At 35.2% G+C, this 8,284-nt stretch overlaps 1 protein-coding gene across 2 annotated transcripts in view; it reads left to right on the top strand.

Annotated features, from left to right (window-relative positions):
- The first annotated feature begins 608 nt into the window (after positions 1-608).
- Positions 609-8,284, top strand: part of map2 (microtubule-associated protein 2) — a 103,866-nt gene continuing 96,190 nt past the window's right edge. The window contains exon 1 of one of the 2 annotated variants that reach the window (XM_058787175.1): positions 609-674. The gene's annotated coding sequence lies outside the window, so the exon portion shown is untranslated. The remainder of the gene's footprint in view (positions 675-8,284) is intronic. The other variant, XM_058787176.1, reaches the window with a different exon arrangement.

Here is an 8,284-nt window from a genome sequence, read left to right as displayed (position 1 = left end):
GTTAAAAACAGTTGTGCTGCTTAATTTTTTGTGGAAATCTTGACACATTTGTTTTCAGGATTTTTTATTAATTAAGAGTTCAAAACACCAGCATTTATTAGATTTTTTTGTAACATTATAGATGTCTTTATACTGTCACTTTTGATAAATGTAATGCATCCCTGCTGAATAAAAGTACCAATTTCTTAAAAAAAAAAAAACTTACATAAATATGGTATACGTTTTAAATTTTCATTATAGCACATTCAAACATAATTGTTATTGAAATTAATGAATATATATATATATATATATATATATATATATATATATATATATATATATATATATATACACACACACACACACACACACACACTAATTTTAATTGATGATGATTTATATTACTATAATATGATTTATAATTTTATAATAATATTATATCATTTTATTTTTAATAATGTTGCAATATTTGCAATATTTTAACCTCCATTTTGCCTCGATAAATTTTATATAGTTTTTCTCTGGACGTTCATATGTAACGCAACACACTGCAGCAGTTACGTTGGCACGTCCACACTGTGATTTACGGTAATTATTCAGTAGTGGGCGGGATCTAGTGTGGGCGGCTCTTCACCACCGGCGTTCACTGCGCTCCGAGAGAAAGCCTGCAGCGGACGCAACACGCCGAACAGGTAAACCGCTATATTTCATTATTTACAGAAAGCCATAATATCGAGTTTAAACGGTCAGCACGATTTGCATATGTATTTTTACATATTTTCTGAAGTTCTCTGACACGTTGCTATTTCAATTCCTCAAATCCGCGCTTTTGAAGATGTTAATGGGACAGATAATCCTTATTGCTTGAGAAAGGACGCATTGTTCCATTCAGTGCAATGGTGCTGATTTAAACTGTAGGCTACTTCAGGTTGCTAGATTATATATAACAGTCATTATTTCCATTAGATACGATGCTTAACTTTTGAGAATATGTATCAACTTCATTTGATTCTTAAAGGAGTGCTTAAATTCTTCACTTTCATCTGTTTAAATTTTTTTCTTTGAACTGAAATCTATTGATTTAATCTCACAGTTTTAGTCTTTATCTTTAAGGGAGTGTATTGTTAATAAAACTAATCTGATCTACATATGAAAAGGAGGAGACCTGGTCAAAGACATGATTTGGTTTTGTCGCAGAAGAGATTTTGCAGTCCAGCAGAGATGGTGCTGAAACAACAGCTACCTAGTTTTAAGCACCGCTGAGGTATTTTGCATCAAAACAGACATTTATTTTATTAGTAGCCTACTGATTTTGATGTCCTATTGGTTTTTGTTTATGTCTCTGCTGAAATGTAGATATATGGTAGATGATTGTGGTTACCTTTGATCAGTGTGTTTTAAACACCTGCCATCAAATGCGATGCTGAGAACGATCAAAATCAGTTCTATCGCCTTGAGACTATTTAAAAGACTATCAGTGATGATGATGCTTTTTCTGAGAAGACATGATGCATTCCTGCATTGGCAGTCTGCCGGCTCATGCTTATTCAGGAAAACAGAGCTGTGAGGTTTAATGCAGCGCCCTGCACTGGATGACTGATATCTGCGCAGTCCCTGTGTCCCTATATGTGTGAGCCACATATCTCCTAAAGTCCATCGGCATTCAAGTGTTAGCGTGTCTAAACGCTGCACCACCGGTCAGATGCTTTGACCATCTGTTTTTAGACTGCCCTCTTCGTCAAATACAACAGATGCTCAAAAGGAGACAAAAAGTTGGACTCCTGTATTCACACAGGGATATCTTGGTGGGGACTTTCCATTGACTTCTGTTGCTTTTATACTGAATGAATTATGTCTTCTGTTCATAAAATTAAACATAACCCTCATACAAAACTATTTGCATTTTTAGGATTTCATCAAGATGGTATTTTGTACGTTTAGTAAGTAATTTCTTTGTTGGGATGCTTATTGGTTCCCATATTGTAGGTAATTTTCATGTTTTCTTAATTTAGGCAAACCAGGAACCCCACACGCAATTTTTAAAATTAAATTTTGAAACAGCACATTTCTTAGTCTATAACAGTGATTCCCACCCAATGATACATGTACTGCAGTTCACCCAAAAATGAAAGTCATCATTTGCTCACCCTTGTGTCATTCATTCCAATCCTGTATGACAAATGTTTTTTGATTATGAATAATAATTATCAATAATGGCTAATTAACAACAGTAATAATTATTATTATTTATAATAATTAAGAATAATTAGCCTTCCTTTAGCTCAAATTATAGAGCATGGCATTAGCATGGAAAGGTCATGGGTTCGATTCCCAGGGAAAGCAAGCACTGACTAAATGTGTACCTTGAATGCCGTAAAAGTTGTTTTTGGATAAAAGTGTCTGTCAAATGCAGAAGTGAAAATGTGATAAACCTCATGATTTTTGTCATTAGTCACTTTTCACCCAGACTATTGTTTTTTTTAATTATTGATTGTTTGATTTAAAATATTAAAAGTAATACAAAATTATATCCAGTGAGAGTTCTTGTTGATGAAGTTGTCCTTGAGCTGTACTGTTGGGGTTATGGGGGTACACTGAGCATACAAAACAAGTCGTGTACCGTGCAAACAAAGGAATCCCAATTACATTATTACAACCTTTGTACAAACAATTGCTTTGCCTCCACTTCAGTGAGTGTTATGATTACATTAACATTTTAAAGAGAATGGTCTTTGTCCTTGTCTGGCCATTTTCTGATTATCCTGGCTCAAAGAACATCTTTGTATGACAGCCTGTCGTAATGGAGTGTTTGTTGTGCCCTGGTTTTAACGGTTGTGAACACGGCAAAGGGCTGGATATTGGAGCACTACTCGGTTTCAAACCTTTCTTGTAACTGAATTATGTAAAAAGCACTAGCTGTGTTATTCAGAAGAGAGACTGAGTCATATACTCGGCCTGATTAGATTTGCATAGTATGTTGCGATCATTGATTTCCATTGGCCGTGAACACTCTGAAGACGCAGGTATGCTTAATGCATCTCTAATGAAATGGTAGCGAGGCACTAATCCCAGCACCTCATGCACGCTGAATCAATGAGGCTGTAGGGTCTAGAACATTCCCTGAGTCAGGCGGACATGCTCCGCTCAGGTCCTGACACGAAGAGTCCTCGGGGAGCCCTACATGACCGCGTCTCCAAGCTACTGTTGAACTTAGAGGAATCTGCTTGCAACCGTGTATGGTGATACTCGTACAAAGGATGATACCATGCAAAATTTATACATAAAAAAGTTTATATATAAACAGCCTAATAGAATAGCCTTAAATAATGTATACTGCAACAGTGCATGTACACTTATTCAGTGGCTTTGTTTCTGGAAGCATTTTTACTTTTAATTTCTCCCGTCTTTGCATGTTTGCATCTAATTTTTTAAAGTCTTCATTAAAGAGTTATAAGCCATGAACCAAACCAGCCAGCTACAAGGTGAATCACAACATTACAAACTTTGTTTTGAAGCAACAAAAGCATTTGAAAGTCTGACAAAAAGACAAAGATACAAGATAAAGGTACAATTCTATAAAATATTCAAGACATATATATCTCTATTAGTGTATGTATGTTGGACACTCAGTTCTCTAGTTGTTGAAATGGGCTTGGGCTGATTAAAAACTCATAGTAGCCAGCCAATATACTAGTGATTTTGTGGCGTTGGTCTTGCAGTGGTTGGCATGTGTTTTTTACTTGCATTAGCACAGCTTGAAGTTGGTGAAATCATGCGGATTTTGGTTAATTTGCCTTGATTGCTTGCTGCTAATAAGATTAAAACCAAAGCTCTTCCTGCTATACTGTTTAAAGTAAGGGAAATGTATTTAACTTTCTTTGGTGTTTTATATAATACATGACTTTCCCAGGTTTAACAAAGGCATTGTGTCTTTGACAGGTTTGACCTTTGGTACCAGATGAATTTACATGAATTTCGAGCAGGTACAGTCAGTGTGTGAGAGCAGGAAGTTCATTCGGCTTGTGTAAATGAGCATGAGTATGTTCAGAGGGTAGCAATGGGCTCTCACTGGAGAACTGTTCATGCAAAGTGAGCTGCAGTGCTGTGGACCCCAAAACAATGATCTCACTGTTCTCCCGGTGGACTCCCTAAAAGCAGGTCATTTCTACAACCAATTACAGCAAGCATCTAACACTAGATAATGCACATTCCACAAATGTAGAATGAGTGTTGCCTCAGCCTACGTGTTTGGATTTTTTTTTTTTCATTATAAGGAATTGAATTCAATTGAATTTCATTGTATTGATCACTCGCTGTGTATGTATGTGATAATAATAATAACAACAACAGCAACAACAATAATACATATTATTATTTTAACAAATGATTTAGAAACAATAGTATATTAGCTCAAACTGTTTGACTAATAAAAATATATAATTAATTAGTTATATTTAAATGCATTATTTTATATGATTTGTTATTTATTTAGACAATTATCTGTATAGAATATATTATTTATATTAATGAAACACTATATATTATATAATTAACAGTTATAATTAAATGCATTTTAAATATATATATATTTGTTTCTTTTTACGTTATTATTTGGACAGAATATTATTAGATTTATTTTCATAAAACCCTATTATTATTATTATTATTATTATTATTATTATTTTTATTTTAACAGTCATTCAGCACCTAAAGTGAATTAGCTCAAATAACTTGACTAATAAGAAATGTATGATTTATAGCTAGATTTAACAGCATTTAAATTATATTTATTATATTTATTTATTCATTATTATCTGAATAGAATATTTTTTATATCAACAAAACATAATTTATAATATGTAATAATTTATATTTTTTATTATTATTGATATTTACATTAATAATAATTATTATTATTAATATATACATTATATTATAATTAATTTGTCTGATAGTTCATTTATTTATTCAGAAAATTTGAATTGACCTTGTGTGCTGGATGGAAACATGTCTGCTTTGCTGGGAGTATCTCAAGTTAGATGTTGTCATTGCGGATTGCCCTAAGCTGTCTAGTGGTCTAATCTGTCTGCCACTGTTTGACTCTGAGCCGCCCATGGGCCCTTCTCGCTCCGTAACCCTCCCCCACAAGCATGGGGCAGAACAAAGGACCGGCGTCTTTCTCTATACCTTGAACCTGCACTGCAGGCAGCTGATGAGGAGGAGGCCGGTTATCAGCAGGAGAACCATCACCCCATCTGATCCATATATCCCTATAATTTCCCCAGGGCTGGAGGCCAGCGTTAGCAATGAAGGTCTTTCACACCAAGTTTATAATCATTTTATGTGTCTGACCTGTGAAGGAGAACATTTCTTTGCAGCGTTGGATATCAGTTTCAGTTTGGGCATGATGAATGTGTTATTGTCATAAAGGCAGATGTTCTCTGTAAGCTCATCTGCCTGAAAGATAAATGTGCATCTGGGAGTGTTTTAGTGTGCACATGTTTCACACGGTTCAATGATGTATTGAGCTGGGCAACTGTAGTGAGCGATTCAGAGATTGGCTGATGTGACAGTGGGCATGAATGCGTTTTAAAGTGCAACATTTACAGTTTTATCAATATGAATATAGACTGATGATCACAAACTATGTTTATGGAAGTTCAGATTCAAGAATTCTCAGACAAAGGCACATTTAATAGGATAGAGAAATGAACATTCTGTAAACATTCATGTTTTCCAAAACCTATATAACATTCTTGCTTTTGTGGAATATAAACTGCGAATTTTTGAAGAATATCCTTGCCACTTTTTTTTAATATATATTGAACTGGAGCTTTCAAGCTCCAAAAGAGAAAAACACCATAAGATGATAAAATGGTATATAAAATGGTTTATAAAAGATACTTTGATCTTCCCTTGATCTTTTGACATATAAGAAGTCATTGCACTTATACTGATGCCAATCTGCCAAAATGACAGGTTGTGGAATGTGCCACTCTATGATGTAATAGTATAATAACCCCGCCTCCGCAGAAGAAGATCAACGCCTGCTTCTACATCACTGCCTGCTTAGCCCCGCCCACTGATTCGCGCATGTAATGTTTACGCAAGAGGCAAACGCAGGTCTACGTCTTAAACCAAATTATAAAAATGGCTCCGAATACAAGAAGACTCTGTTATTACAGAATGTTTGAGTATTTATGTGTTTTTAACCTAAATCACAGCAGCGTCCATTTGTGAAGGATGTTGGCTGTCAAACATACACAACTATTAGCCAATCATAGCTATGGGCCACGCCTATTCAAACAGAGCGTTCTGATGAGGGGGGTCAAAAACAGTAGAGAAAACAGCCTATTAATTCTACATAATGATGTTTTTGTTGCAAAAATCTTGATAACATTATAAGTGGACCTCATAGAACAGTACAAAATAAAAAACAAAGGCAGTTCATGACCCCTTTAAAAAAAATCAACTTTTGATTCAAAACAAGGATTTGTTGATGAATTGGATAGTATCACTTCTTTCATCAAAGTATCGCTATTTAATAAGTTTAAAAGATTTGGATATAGTGCTTGAATCACATGAACCACTATATAATATATTTATGCTGCTTTTTATGTTATTTTTGAGTTTGACAGCATATACTTGCAATATGTTGAACTGTCCAGGGTATTCACTTGAAAATTCATATTTTGTTTCAGTTACGGTATTTCCCACTTTCAAAATTCCATCAGGATTTTCATATTTTATATGAGAGCACAGCCAGTGCAGAGTTGCTATTATTACTCATAAAATATATTATAGCACTTTTCACTGCTTCCTTTGAACTTTTTACGTGTCTTGAACTGAACACCAGACCTCTTCATACTGTTAGATGTGTGACTGCACTGTCACTTCAGGTGAAAGAGTTGAGTTAGGCGAGTGACCCTTGGGTTGTTCTGGGTGATGGTGTTTATTGACTGTAGGCTTTGGAGTGGTAGAGTGAAGCTCTCTGAACAGATCGAGCTCTGGAGGCTTCTGTCTGTTACGTACAGGCAGCATGTAACACTTATGGCACAGATTTACGTAATTTGTGATGGTGACATACAGCTAATCCATGAACAGACACTCCCCGCCCTGCATAACTGCAGCCTCAATGATCCCTTTCACTGCCAAAGCCTTATGTCATGCAGTGTGTGTGTGTGTGTGTGTGTGTGTGTGTCCCAGACCAGGATCTGCTCCAGAAAACATTTTTAGAGAGACTTCAGGAGTCACCTTCTGAATAAATTAAATAACTGTCATCCTAGAAAAGAGACTTGGGTGGTTGACATTTAAGCATGACAAGTATGGAAAATTAATCTTATCAAACAAGAGGTGAAAATGACTTTTCTGTTTGTCAGGTTTTTTATGCTAAGCTTTGAAAATGTAATGTGACATTTGACAAAAACTGTAAAAGATAACCAATGCTTTATTCCAATTCCATATCAAGTGTCATTAAATATTTTACACTGTTATTTATTCCTAAGGTTGCAAAGCTGAATTTTCATCAGCCATTACTACAGTCTTCAGTCACATAATTCTTTTTTTTTTTTAATTATCAGTGTTGAAAGTTGAAAGTATTTTTGTGTAAACCATGATACTTTTTCACGATTCTTTGTTGAGTAGAAGAAGCAGAACAGCATTTAAAAGAACAATAAATATTTTGTAACAATGTAAAAGTCTTCTATGTCACTTTTGATCAGTTAAACACATCCCTTTTGAATACAAGTGTTAATTTCAAGTGAAGAAACTTGAGATATAGCAAATTCCTCCCCTTTCTCCTTTTCAGCTCTCTTTCTGCTTCTCTCTGCAATGGATGCTAGTGGTTTGTGGAGCAGTATGTGGGTGTTGGTTTGTGCTAGCAGAAGAGCAGGGTGAGGCAGAAGCTAAGCCTGTCAGAGTCTGGGCTCCAGACAGCTTCATCTGGCTGCTATAGCTCAGCCTCACTGGGAAGGCGCTTACATGCAAGACCTCCAACTGAGCTGTCACTCCAGTCAATGCTGAGGCCAGAAACATACTATGGGCAGTACACAAACGCAGATGCTATTACGTGGCTAAGTTGCACATGCATAACATGCACTTGATACTCAAGCAAACCTATACTCTAAGCATCAGAGAACAGTTATATATCATCTACAGTACACTGCTGCTAAAATGCTTGGGGTCAGTAAGATTTTGTAATAGGAATTAATAATTTAATTCAGTGAGAAAGCATTGAAATGATCAAAAGTGACTTTAAAGACATTTATAATTTTACAGTAGATTTCTATTTCGAATAAATACT

Source organism: Onychostoma macrolepis, chromosome 09 (genome assembly GCF_012432095.1).
Source record: "Onychostoma macrolepis isolate SWU-2019 chromosome 09, ASM1243209v1, whole genome shotgun sequence".
Lineage (NCBI taxonomy): Eukaryota > Metazoa > Chordata > Actinopteri > Cypriniformes > Cyprinidae > Onychostoma > Onychostoma macrolepis.
Note: the sequence above shows the minus strand (reverse complement) of the source record. Positions and strands in the feature narration are given on the sequence as shown.